Source organism: Sarcophilus harrisii, chromosome 1, assembly GCF_902635505.1.
Source record: "Sarcophilus harrisii chromosome 1, mSarHar1.11, whole genome shotgun sequence".
NCBI classification, from domain to species: domain Eukaryota; kingdom Metazoa; phylum Chordata; class Mammalia; order Dasyuromorphia; family Dasyuridae; genus Sarcophilus; species Sarcophilus harrisii.
In genome coordinates, this window is record NC_045426.1 from 352,413,630 (window position 1) to 352,428,434 (window position 14,805).

Here is a 14,805-nt window from a genome sequence, read left to right on the forward strand (position 1 = left end):
CATCCTGCCATTTAGGGGAGGGGGGGGGGGGGGGGGTAAGAGGTGAAAAATTGGAACAAGAGGTTTGACAATTGTTAATGCTGTAACGAGATCAACCAAATCATTTCTAATGGAGCAGTAATGAACTGAACTAGCTATACCCAGAAAAAGAACTCTGGGAGATGACTAAAAACCATTACATTGAATTCCCAATCCCTATATTTATGCACACCTGCATTTTTGATTTCCTTCACAAGCTAATTGTACAATAATTCAGAGTCTGATTCTTTTTGTACAGCAAAATAATGTTTTGGTCATGTATACTTATTGTGTATCTAAGTTATATTTTAATATAATTTAACATCTACTGGTCATCCTGCCATTTAGGGGAGGGGGTGGGGGGGGGGGTAAGAGGTGAAAAATTGGAACAAGAGGTTTGGCAATTGTTAATGCTGTAAAGTTACCCATGTATATATCTTGTAAATAAAAGGCTATTAAATTAAAAAAAAAAAGAGGGAGTCAATAATTTAAAAAAAAAATTGTTAATGCTGTAAAGTTACCCATGCATATAACCTGTAAATAAAAGGCTATTAAATTTAAAAAATAAAATAAAATAAAAATAAAAAAAAGAAAGGATGATCCTAAAGGTGGGTCTTGAAAAAATAGGAGATGAGAAGGGAGAGAATATTCCTCAGAGTGGAAGAGAGCCTAGTCATTTTGTGCAAATGTGTGGGGGGAAAGCCTAAATCAATAATAAAGAATATGAATAGTTCTGATGTGCTAGAAAATAAATATGTGAAATAGTGGAATAATAATAATGGAAAAGATGAATGTAGCAGATTTGGAGTTCAAATGCATGGTTATATTGTACTATAAGTGTTAATACATTACTTTTAGGAAAATAGAGAGCTTTTTGTTTATTTGTTGTTTTTTTGTACAATTGTTGCTGCTGACACTTGGTGAAATGACTAAGCCTTTGGAGGACAAGAGAAAAGTTTGTAAAGTGTTGTGATATGTTCAGTCATTTCAATCATGTCCAACTCTTTATGACTCCATTTGGGGTTTTCTTGGTAAAGAAACTGGAGTGGTTTGTCATTTCCTTCTCCAGCTCATTTTACAAATGAGGAAACTAGGGCTAACAGGCTTGAGTGATTTGCTCAGGATCACATAGCTAGTAAGGGTGTGAAGCTACATTTGAACTCAGGAAGATGTCTTCCTGGATTCTAACTCTAGCATTCTATGCACTCTGCTACATAGGTGCTCTCTTTGGAAAATGGAATAAGAACATAGTGAGGAAGCAGTAGAAAAGCCAAAGGAATGTCACCTGAACCAATTCATCCTGGAACTACTTCTTCCCCCATATTTAGACATTACTATCTTATTTTGAAATTAAGAAGAAAGTATGGTACAAAGAAAAGAATACTGGATTGGAGTCAGACATTTGAATTCAAGACCCACTTTTAGCATTGACAGACCTAGGTCATCTCAAGCAAGTCATTTTACTGTGGGGGACCTAATTTCCTCATCTGTAAAATAAAGAAATAGAGGGATTAAGATCTTTTATAACTCTAGAAGAAAGAATATTTAGGATAGTAAATCATCTCTCAATTCCATAATCTACCTTTAAACCAAACCAAAGTTATTTTAAGATAATTTTCCAGTCAACTCTATCAGCAGCCCTGCCCCTTCCACATGCACAATTGAATGTTGTAAATTCTGACTTTTTAAGGAAATGTGCCCTTTCCTGAGTTTGTCAGAAGAACTCAATTGTTTTTAAGGAAGTTTTGTTATCTGTATTATGAAGAAGAGGGAACAATGTAGGAAGAAAAAGTAGATAACTTTTAAGGAAAAGTATATCTTGAATTGTGCTGTGCAGAGGGAAAACATCTAAGAAAACAAATTGCTAGATGGAAACCTCAGAATTTTCCTAGGACAGTTTTTCAGGAGAGGAAAAAGATGACAGGTTAAGTTGTTCATGTTCCTTTTAGGATAAATTCTTTTCATTGCAAGTTTTACCATTTCTGTGACTTAAATGACGGGTCCTGGATTAAAAAGAGAAACGTAAAATAAAGCCTTCCTGATTTCATTTGTTGTATTGGTAGGTCATTCAAAACCAAATGTACTTCATCTATGTCAACCAAACAATAATCAATTATTTAAATGCTAAAAACTCACTCATTTTTGAGGGTGCTTATAGCACTCAATGGGATTGTACATGTGTTAAAGATATTTGATTCTTAGTGACTGATTTTTTTCCCTAGGAATTTAAATAAGAATATTGATGGTATTCTTGTCCACAATACCGCTGTTAATATTAAGGTTTGTTCAGACTGGCATAAAATAAACCTTTATCTTTGAAGAGCATGTCCTTATTTGTATTGATTGCTTTTTTATCATTATTTAAATTCTTCAAGTAAGACTTGACTCATAATATCTGAAAATCTCCTATTCCTTCCCCCACCCACATAATAAAATAGAGAAATAGGAAAATTTGGAATTTTTGAACATCAATTATATTTCTTTGTTGCAAATGCTAGCCATGCTCTTTCCTTTGAGCATATACCTGGTAATATTGAGTATCATAGACATCAGCAAGGAAAGGACTCTAGAGGTCATCTGACCTGATTTTCTCATTTTGCAGATGAAGAAACAACATAAAGTCAAGTGCTGAGTTTACATACTATAACATCCATCTTTTGCTCCCCCTGTAATGTCTAAAATTGTCTAGAAATGGCATGATGTTTTTTAGAGATAAAGGGAAAACTAGTTCTTTTTCTAAAGAAGCAGGTCCAGTAAATTATACTGAACATTTTCAAAGTAGGAACAAAGGGTAAAAATATTTTAATAGGTGGTTTGATGATGGAAAGAGTCCAAGAAATGATGATGAAAGAGCAGAACTTCCTATAAGTTGAAAAGGTGAGAGAAGGGTTTATTAATAGGCTATCTTTTCATTTACTTAACAAAAAGCTTGAATATGTTTACGGAAAGGCCATGGGCTAGAAGCCAAGACATGAAAATCTAGTCCTGGTTCAAATGTAGGCAAAACTACATGCACTATTTGTGCAGGGAATTTCTCCATAGAAATATACTATTTCATAGGATATTTTATAGATTGAATTCATTTACTTATATTAATACTTTGAAATGAAATGGGCTCATTTTGTGAACATTAATGTGAACCCTCAAAATATAATCCATAAAGATGAATTCTTTCCATTTCAGGTTATACAATTGATTTATCTTAAATGGCTTGTTCTAGGTCAAGGAGAGACATGTATAAATTTCTACATATTTGTAGGAATATAAGCCTGCCTGTTTTCAGTTATTGTATTGGTGGGCCATTCATGTCAAATGGAGTAGATTTGAGTCAATCCATCAACAACCCAGCATTTATTAAACTTATATGGCTGGTCTTGTGCATATTAATATAAAAATACGACAAATCCATCAACAACCCAGCATTTATTAAACACTTGTATGGCTAGTCTTGTGCATATTAATATAAAAATATGACAAACCCTACCTTCAAGGAGCCTATATCTTATTAAAAGAAAATAGCTTGATCATAGAAAAGTAAAAGCAGGAAATATGCAAAATGAATACAGGTTATTAAGAAAAGGAGAAACATTATCAACTTAAGCAGTCAGGAAAAGCTTCTTGAAAGAAGTGGTTCTCTTATGCTCGATGGTTGTTGGTCAGTCTGTAATCTGTCAAGGAACATTTATTGAGCAACAGTCATGGCTGCTGTCTGTGAAAGGCCTGATGGCAGGTAATCCTTTGAATACAAGTAGCCCTAGATATATATGAAAATTACTATATTCCATTTAGGCCACATGTGAAAAAATCCTGATTTAAAAATGAAACCAAAACTATGGGAATTATAAAGCAAAAACAAACAGATAAAAAACAACAGCAAAAAAGTAAAGTGAAGCATTTATTAAGCACTTTGGCAAGTGCTGGGAATACAAATGCAAACAAAAGGAAAGGCCTTGTCTGCCCTAAAATATACATTCTAGTAAGGAAGACAACCTATAAAATGTTGTCTTAAATGTGTTGAGAGAAGGGAAGCATTACCTAAATCTGGAGAACGAGAGATGGCTGGGCTGGGTTCTTCCCCCAAATGGAAGTTCTGGGTAGAACCTGAAATGATACTATAGAAAAAATTTTATAACTGATTAAGTATGGGTGTAGGGATGAGTAAGAAACATTTGGATATGAAATTCTCTGAAGAAAACATGTAAATCAACAGCCTTTAAAAAATAGTCCCAATAATTAATAATAGAAATGCACATTAGAATAGCTCAGAGTTCTGTCTCAAATGATGGTGGTAATGATGATGAAACAAGGAAAGTAATGGTTATTAGAGGCATTGAGAAGAAAGACACACTAATGCCCTGTTGGTGGAATTATAAATTAGTCTAGCTTTTCTGTAATGCAGTTTAGAATGACACCCCAAACATTACTAAACTAAGCATATCCCTTGACCCAATGATACTACTATTAGGCCTATAACCCAGATAGATTAAAGAAAGAAAAGATTTTTAGACATGGCCAATGTACTGAGCTGGGGAAGTCTCTGGTCAGTCAGTTCCTTGATAGTTTAGTTTGGATGCTGGAATAAAATGAGATGCTTGTATGTTATTTAACAAATCAAAAAAAATTATGAAGTGATGATGGGAAGATATTCTACAATGATTGTGTGTTGAGGTGACCTTAGTTTATTTAACTGAGTTAAGCTTCCCATATTTGAGTGGCCCATAATGATATGCCAGCCAGGCAGAGGTGTCAGAGAGCCCCAAGAGCTCCTCGTGAATGTTTTGTACTTACCTAATAATGATGTCAGTAGACCTGAATTATTGCTTAGTCCCTGGAGCCAGTTATGTCTCAAAATGATATCAAGGAAAAAATCTTTAATTTTAAGGAAAAACTAGCATAATTGTTATGAATGGTGATAGGGTTGGTACTAGAGATTAAAATAGGACTCCCATCACAATGTGTTGAATTTGTGGGGTTTTTATTTATTTTGCGTAACTATGCATACTTATTACTAGGTGGATTTTTTTTTTACTAGGATTATCATTAGAAGAGAGATAAATAATAGGGATACCAAAAAAAAAAAAAAAAAAAGAAAAAGAAAAAGTCATTGAAGCATTTTTAAAAACATGCACAACTTTGAAATTAACATGTTGAATTTATTCTGTTTTTAAAATCGTGGTTTCTTTGCTCTGTTAATGTGAAAATGCTCATGTTTGAAGAGATTTGTCAAATATAGAACAAAAGCAACAAAAAAAGAATTCTTGTCACTGCTTCAGAGGGTTATATTAATTGAGTGGTTGTTTTATGATCTACTTGGATCTAAGCTTGGGTATGAACTGTTTTCTAAGAGTTTGTAATCCAAGTTGGATATTAATTTATCAACTTTGGATATGGAATAAAATAGTGATTAAAATACCAATTGTATCCATTTTCCTTTGAGTTTGGTATTGTCTTGCTAACAATAACTGAGGGAGTTATTTATATTTATTTTATATTTAGGTATTGCTAACAATTTGTATTTATAAATGATGACAATTTTTTTTAAAAGGAAAGTGAATGTTGGTATTAATCACACCTGATGTGTATCTTACATATCTTTTCATATCACACCTCTATTTGAATTTTGAAATAATTTATGCCTCCTGCTTCCCTGGCCTCCTTCAAACTACAGGAAAAAGTCCATCTTTTACTAGAATCCTTTCCCAAATATAAGAAATAATGACGTGGATAGTTTCAGAAAAACATGGGAAGACCAGTAAAAACTAATATAAAGTGAAATGAACAGAACCAGAAGAACAATTTAGATAATAGCAACAATATTGTAAAATGAACAACTTTAGGAATTTCTATTCACAATGACCAACTATGATTCCAGAGGATTCATGATGAAATATACTACCTACCTCCATTAATGCGCAAATTTATTTTGCTTGACTGTGTGTGTTTATGACATCATCATTTCTTGGATTCTTTCCATCATCAAACCACCTATTAAAATATTTTTACCCTTTGTCCCTACTTTGAAAATGTTCGGTATAATTTTTAGCCTTTTGTAATGAGGAGATGGTAAATGGGAGTGGGAAGGGGAGAATGTAGACCTGAAAATAAAATAAAAATGATTTTTTAAAAACAGGCTTTTCCTGATTCTCAGTGCCTCCCATGCTGTTTATCTCTACTTTACCTCTATATTGTCTTTTTCATTATTCTATGATCTTTTTTACTGCAATGTCTTTTTTTTGGTCTTTTTTTGGTTTCCCTGTACTTAGCAAATAGGGGCGGTAAGGTGATACAATGGATAGAGCTCCAGAGCCTGCAGAGTTCAAATCTAAGCTCACACACATGGTAGCTGTGTGAACCTAGGCAAGTCAGTTAGCTTTGTTGGACTCAGTTCCACATCTGTAAAATGAGCTTGATTAGGAAATGGCAAAACTTATCAGTACCTCTGCCAAGAAAATCTTAAATAGGGTCATGAAAAGTCATACAAAAAAGTATGAAATGACTAAACAGCAGCAGTTGATAATGATTAGGAGGGAGTAAACTTTTCTTCCTTTACTTGGCAAATTGTAATCCTAGGATCAGAGGGTAAGAGTTGGAAGTGATCTTTGATCCTTAATAGATACCTGGAATCTTGTAATTGTTAAAATACTGAAAAGGATATGAGATTTACTTAAAATAAACATTCCAGGACACAATTGTCTGTGCTCCCATCTGTATGTATAAGTCAATTACCTGTTATATCTTATTCCCCTCCATGTGCTGTACAAAAATTCAGTGAAAATATCCTCCTTGTTCTTCTTTGTACACTACACTCCATCTGGAGCATTTTCTCTGTTCCTCCCCAGAATCCTCATCACCACTCCTACATCATGCTTCCTTTCTTACTTTACTTCAAGTCTCAACTAAAATCTCCTGTCCTTCAAGAAGATTTCCCCAGTCCTCTTTAATCTTAATGTTTTTCTTTTGGGATTTGTTGTTATTTAATCATTTTTTTGTTATGTCCAACCTCATTTGGGGTATTTTTGGCAAAGATACTGGACTGGTTTGTCATTTCTTTTTCCCCTCACTTTATAATTGAGGAAACTGAGACAAACAGGGTGAAGTACCTTGCCCAGGGTCACACAGCTAATAAGTGTCTAAGGCTAGATTTGAAAGTAGAAAAATGAGTCTTCCTGACTCCAGGCCCAGTGCTCTATCCACTCCTCACTGTATGCTGTTTATATCTTGTCTGTCCATGGTTGTTTGCATATTAACTTCTCATTTAGACTGGGACTGCTTTCTTTGTTTTAGTTTTTTTTATGTTTTTCTTTGCATCTAACATTTAACACAATTATTGGAACATAGTAGGAGCTTAATAAATGCTAGTTGATTGAGAGACTTTTTTTAGACAGTTAAATTTTTTTTTTAAAGATTTCTAGCTCATTAGCAACAGGGCATAGGGTGACCCACCTCCTCTCCTCAAGTAGGAAAAAAAAAAAGAACCCTTACTACACCCTTTTTCTTTCAGTACACCTTTTTGCCAAACTACTTATTTCCTTTAAGTCTGAATCAAATTTAGAAGTAGATTCTTAGAGAAAAGAAAGCCATTAGGTTGATATTCATTCACTGAGCCCAAATTAATATTACTTTTTACAGAGCTGTCCTTGATCCTCTCTCAGTAGACTGATTCTTCTCGCATTACAACAAATCTGACTTGAAAGACTCGTTAGAAGCAAGATGTTGTTATTATCATAGAGTTTTTTTTTTTTCTAGTTGGGTATAGCTTACAAAACACATGCTTCTATAGTGTTCCTTAAGCCTGATTACAACAGGAGCTATGAAAACATAATTATAGAGGTAATGGGAATGGAATTAAAATAGGTCCATTGTCCTTATCTGATTCTCAAAGAAACATGCAGTCTGGGTTTAAAAACAACAATGCTATTTTCTCCTTTCCCTTTTGTTATTTATCATAAAAGTGAACTATGGGCCTAAGCTATGACTCACCATAATAAACATTTTGGAAAGAAAAATATTTTAGTAGTACCTGAAAGCTCATGTATCCATTGTCTTGTTCACTTTGTTCTGAGTTTTGTAGCTCCACCTACAACCAAAACTAATTCATCAACCTAAATCTGGTTTGTAACCATTGGGTTACAAATAGTGCTCCTTTTGTCTTCATTTTATGTCTATTTTCTAAGCCAGAAATTATACAAAGAGGAGAAATAGTTGTGTATATACAATATAGGTTGTTCAAAGATTTAGTTTGGTTTTTAAACTATTAAAACTCAAGTTTATTTGCATATTATTGTTTTAGTAGAGTCCAACTCTTTGTGACCCCCTTTTGAATTTTTTTTTTGACAAAGATACAGAAGTGGTTTGCTATCTTCTTCTCCATCTCATTTTCTAGATGAGGAAACTGAGGCAAAAAAAGGTTAAAAGACTTGCCCAGATCACATAGCTAGTCTGAGCAAGATTTGAACTCAAGTCTTCCTGAGCACTCTATCTACCTCATTGCCCTGGGTTTTTTTTTTTTTTTTTTTTTTTTTTTTTTGCATAACCTTGTTCATATTCTCTAGTTTATCTGTCTTAGGGTTATTCTTTTGTTAATATTTTTATTGAAAGATTGCAAGAGGGAAAAAAATAAAAGTAGAAAATGGAATGAAATGTAGCAAGATCACTCTGGAGAGTGGGACCTAAGAGTAATTATTAAGTGGTAGTTGTCAGTGAAATGAAGAAAAGGGGAATATAACTATAGCTTGTACCACACAGCTGTATTTCCTATGTTAACATTTTTCATGAATTATTTGGATAAAAGCAAAGGTGTGCTTGCCAAATTTTAGAGATCTCATAGGAATAGCTAGCATGTCATGTGATATCTTTTTTTTAATGGGCTGAATTTAATATGATAGAATTTGCTAGGGATTAAATGTAAAGCCACATAAGGTACCTAGGTTCCAAAAATCATTCTTGCCAATCATATGTTGAGGGAGAAATGTATATATAGAAGTTTTTTTAAAAATCTTTTGGTTTTGGTAAATGGCAAATTCAGTATGATTCAATGACACAGTGTCATAACCAAAAAGTTAGTATAATCTTAGACTTCATTAAATATAGAAAGACTGGAATTTAAGAATACTTTGAGGGACCAAGCGGATTCAATTGACAGGTGCATTTTTTATCCACATTGCCAAGAAAACAAAGATAGGATGGAAATTTTATTTCAAAGTGAAAGTATGAGAAAATACTTAGCATCAATTAACATACCTTATTCTTAGGATTTTAGAAGAGACATGTCAAAAGATGTCAGATCATAGCAGGAATTTAATGTTCAGTTTTGCACTATGATTTTTTTTAAAGACATTGACAAGACAAAGAGGATTTAGAACAAGGTAACCACAGGAAAAAGAGAAGATTTTGGAGGGACACCATGACAAGATGACTGCCTTCAAGTACAGGTGATCAAAAAGTCTTAATGCAGTTTTAAACTACTAAATTTTAAAACTTCTCTTAGACTTTTGTAATACCCTGCAGGTAAAGAGTTTCAGGGTGAAAGAAGAATTAGACTTGTTATTTTTGGTTCCAGAAAATTGACCAAAGATTAAGTGGCAAAAATAGGAGAGGCAGATTTCTAGAACAACATGATGTTCATGTAACTTTGGGCAACTTATTTACCTCTCAATGATCCAGGCAACGTGTTGGGATTATAAATTTCAAAGAAATTCCTGATATGCATTAATGGAGAAAGTCCTTCACCAGGAGTTCTCTATACTAATGAAATTATAGGTCTGATTTAAAAAAAATTATTAGGTACCATCTATTATAAGATAGGCTGGGGTAACAGAAAGACATAAAAGAAACAAATTCTGCTTTCAGAAGGCTTAAGTTCCTGGATCCTTTTTCTGATTCATTTCAGCATTGGAGGATGCATTGAATTCACGATTATCTGTGAAGAAAAAGTTGCATGCCAGCTCTTCCTCCACTTTAGTGTTGACTGATAGCCTTTTCTAGTTAAGGAGTTTATCATCAGTACAGCAGTTGACCTTGATGCTGCTTTTTTTCTGAGGATAAGATACAACAAATTGTGAATTGATTCTCTGCTATTTGTGCTAAATTTGGCCTAACGATTAATACCAAGAAAACATAGATTCTCCAGCAACCAGCAGTGTACTATCCATATGTGGAACCACCGGTTTTAAGTTAGTTTACATAATTTCCAGGGATGTCATCAGAGATGATGAGCTTGATACATGCATTGCTAGAGCCAGCCCAGCCTTTGGAAGCATTCAAAAAAAGTACCGAAAAGAAGGGGTACTGGGCAGCCTACCGAACTGAAGGTCTATATTGTTGAATGCCTGTGAAACCTGGATAGTGTACCAAAACCAAGCCAAGAAACTGAATCGTTTCCATTTAAATTGTCTTAAGAAGTTTCTGAAAATCATCTGGCAATATAAGGCACTGGACACAGGTCCTCTCTCTTGAACTGAATTGCCAAGCATTCAGATTCTACTTCAGAAAGTGCAATCTGCAGGGCTGCTCACATTGTTCAAATGCCAAGTGTAGGTTTACTTAAAAGACTTAATGAGAACTCAACCCCATTTGGGATTTTCTTGGCAAAAATATTGGAGTAGTTTGTTGTTTTCTTCTACAGCTCATTTTACAGATGAGGAAACTGAGGCAAACAGGATTAAATGACTTGCTTAGGGTTATACAGCTAATAAATGTCTGAGGTCAAATTTGAACTCATGGAATATTAATCTTCTTGCCTCCAGGTCCAGCACTCTTATCTATTGCTATCTCACTACCCCTAGAATAATTAGTGATTCTAATCATCTAACTTTAGAATGAGCAAGATTCTTAAGTTCAGGTTTGGTTCCAGTTCAAGTCTGACCTCTGACATCTAAAAAAGACTGTTTTGGACAAGGTGCCAGTTTGTATCATTGGATGGAATTTCCAAGCCAAGAAGTTCCCCACAGTGATCAAAAGATAGATCTGAATCAAATTATACAGGACAAATTAGGATTGTATCAATCAAAAGGCATTCTTATTCAATTGTTCACTATGAATTTGTCATGACTCTTCAGATTGGTATTAAGCATTTATACTTGTAAATTTTTTAATTTGTTTATTTGAATATTCCTCAGTCCCAGGCACCTGACTCTCCAAGCATATAATATTCAAATCTTTATTAAAAGAACATACATTTGGGAGCTTTTAATTTCCATAACACAATTTGTATTTTTTCTAATTTGAAGATCAGCTTTTTATAATTAAACATGAAAGGCACTTTATAAAAATAGAATTCTCTGTAGACATAAGATGTTCACTGTTATGAACAAGATATTTTTTGAGTTATACCTATGGGGGAAAAATATCAGTCCACAGTGATGAAGCAAAGATAAGAGAGAAAGTTGATTTGTGTCGTCTTGCCCAATTTGACAGATTATGGAGACTGGAGACCTCATGGAAGTTAGTGTTTAGAAGGTTTTATTTTCATGGTGCCTGGAAGCTTACTGTACCTTTAAGATGTGAGAGGGACATGGAATGCATTAGGTAACAGGTCAGCCTGGAGAGAAATTTTCCTTTATTTTTATTTGCCCAAATTTACTTTCTCTTTAGTGATTTGCAGGTTAATAGTCACAAAATAGTTAAATCACTTCAATGCCTTGACAATTTTACATTAAAACAGCTAAAAATCTGTGAAATTTGTGATGATTTCTTCCTGGCAGATGGAGTTTTATATAATTTGGAATGGGTCAATAAGATAAAATAGAAAGCCTGTGCCCTTTCTATTATATTGTGTTATTTGGAATGGGAAAATTCAAGGCAGAGAGACCAATTAGGAGATGATTAGAATAATCCTAGTGAGTGACCATAAAGGCCAATTACAATTATAAGTTGAAGCAAAAAAAAATAATTTACACAGTGAATGAGGCTGATAATATAAAATTTGTAAGATTCTGCTCTCTTAGATGAGAGAAGGAAGGTGTGTTTCTATTTTGTGTTCTTGGAAACCATTATTAGTTTTTAGTTACTTGATTTTGACTTTTTTTAGTGAGTTTTCATTTTTATTAGAATCATTTATTCTATTTCATTCTAACTTAATTGTTTCTAATTTATCTATTGCTTTTGTGATTTTGTTTTACTCAGCAACATCTCTCATTGTACAATATTCCATTACATTCAGGTACTACAGAGAATATCGTTCTTCACCATCACCTCAGTGGCATGAGTTGTCACAGAAACATGTTCCATGAGTACTTATGCATCCCATCTTGTGTATTTTTCTTCCTTTCAATAATGATATGGTTAACTGCAATAGCATGTAACTCTCTGTGTAGAGCACAATTTTTCTTGTCATTTATACGTGTTGTTTAATTAAATAGATTTTTTTTTACTGGTAGAAGAAACATGGATGATCATGAGCTGATAGATGAAGTATTTGATGACATACTCAAAATGTATTTCAAATCTTGCAGAGTGTTCAAGATATTCATGTATGAGGAAAGAACTGATGCTATGGTAATATTCTAAGGATCATTTTATTGATGAGGTGCACTGAGGCTCAGAGAAATTGAGTAATTTACCTAAATTGATCTCATGAAAATAACTATCACAGCCTATTTAAACTGAAAATCCTCAGCTGCAAGTCCATCTGTCTTTCAACTATTCCAAATTATTCCATGTTGCTATAACCTAACATTGCCAATGGTCCATCTCACAATAACTTCACAACTGGGTTAACTGCATGAAAACCCAAACTATTCCCAAATTTATACTTCTAAGCAGTTCAATCTGTTCTTTCCATACAACATGATGATGGTTTCTTTACCTCCTCATGTTTAAAAAAAAAAATTTCAACATAAAGAGTATGCAATATTGGATGTACTTTCAGTATATAATGACTTGCTAACATAATACTTGGAGGTTTGTAAAGCATTTTACATATGTTAAAATATTTCATGCCATACCTTACTTCTTGAATTTCTTTACTCCTTTACCAACAAGTCATCCCCCATAACAGTGAATTAAAAAGGGAATGGTTTACCAAAATTAACCAGCATATCATCTGAATATGACATTCTATGCCATATTCCTCATTCATAGTTTCTTGCCTTGTCAAAAAGAAGGGGGAATATACTTTCTCATGTCTTCTTCACACATAACTTGGCCATTAGAATTCCACAAATTTCCAATACATTTGGTTATTATTGTTTTTGTTTCCATTTACATTGTTATGATCTCTTGAGGTTTTTTAGTTCTCATGATATTTTTAAAATTCATTTCAAGGCAGTGTTTCATGATTGGCATTAGCAGAATCAAAAGATTTTAGAGAGGGAATAATCTGATGCTCTACTTTATAGATAAGGAAATAAGTCAGAGGTATTAAAAAAGCATTAAAATTACTATATTTCAACACTCAGTCCAGTGCTCTTTGCCTTATTTCATACTTCATGTCATAAATTTATATTCTTAATCATAAAATATAAAAGAAAATGGAATCAAGAATTCAGTAGCTAAGGTTAAAAACAATTTCTGATGATCTATATAATACAGTTATAAGTGACTGGGTGGCACAATGGATAGAATGCTGACACTTGAATCAGGAGGAGCTGAGTTCAAATTCAGCCTCAGATACCTATTAGCTGTGTGACTCTGAGCAAATCATTTAACTCTATTTATCTCAGTTTCCTCTGCTATAAAATGAGCTAAAGAAGGAAATGTCAAACCACTTTTAGGGTCTTTGCCAAGAAAATCCCAAATGGGATCATAGAGAATTGGACACAACTGAAATTATTTTTATAAAAATACAGGTATTTTTACAAAAATAATACAGATATTTAAAGATTTAGTGGATATTTAGAATGTATTTTTCATAAGTGGTGGCATGATTTACTGAAAAGGATGCTATATTTAGAATTGAAGGACTTGGATTTGAATCAAAGCTCTATTCAACTATTTAATTGTCATATTTTCTCTTTAAAAGCTTTAGTATCTTCATTCAAATTTGCAAGGTGGTTGAACTAGGTGATCTCCAAATCTCTTATAGCTATAAATTCTCTGATCTGTTTGAATGTTAAGGATCCCCCAATATCTGCTTTGATTAAATTTGATCCACAGGAAATCACAATGTTCACTTTTTGGTTTCTCTAGTTCCTTTCTTCTTATTCTTAGCCTTTGTTGAGACTAGCAAACTAATGAACTATATATCTCCTTCCCTTACTCTTCTTCCTTCCCACCAAGAAAACTAGAGGTGTTTTTTAAAAAAAAATTTAATTATTTGCCCCAGCGTTGCATTTCCTGGATAGTTGTACTTCCGATGTTTAGCAGTTTAGCCTTAGTTTTCTAATATAATAATAATAATAATAATAGCTATATTAAGTGTGTCTTGAGGGTAGAGAAGTAGTTTCCCACATGGGAAGTTATCTACTTCTGAAATCACAGATCTGGACCAGAAGAAAAACTGCAGTATTGTAATACACCATTGTGTCTACAAGGATGTGTGTGTGTGTGTGTGTGTGTGTGTGTGTGTGTGTGTGTGTGTGTATTTAAATAGAAGGATTTGATGAGGTATGGATCGTGGCAGGAATATGGGTAGGTCTCCTAGTTCTCCAAAACACCAAGTTAGGGCAGTTCGGTTTGCAGCAAGAAACGCTCCACAAAAGGCTGCGATAAGAAAAAGCACTTTATTAAAGAGAGAGACACCAAGATGTTCTCTTAGTGGGCAATGTCAAAGAATTGCAAAGAGACATTTTCTCAGGGCTTACTTATATACAGAAACAAAACAATTTGGGTTTTGCACCCGAAAGGAAC

The 14,805-nt window shown here is 33.5% G+C and overlaps 1 protein-coding gene across 2 annotated transcripts in view; it reads left to right on the forward strand.

Moving 5' to 3' along the window:
• ATP8B1 (ATPase phospholipid transporting 8B1) overlaps positions 1–14,805 on the forward strand; it is a 129,743-nt gene that overhangs the window by 35,821 nt on the left and 79,117 nt on the right. Inside the window, exon 1 of one of the 2 annotated variants that reach the window (XM_023496170.2) lies at positions 8,817–9,449. The exons of the other annotated variant lie outside the window; for it this stretch is intronic. The gene's annotated coding sequence lies outside the window, so the exon portion shown is untranslated. Of the gene's footprint in view, positions 1–8,816; positions 9,450–14,805 lie in introns of those variants that run through there. 2 annotated transcript variants of the gene reach the window in all.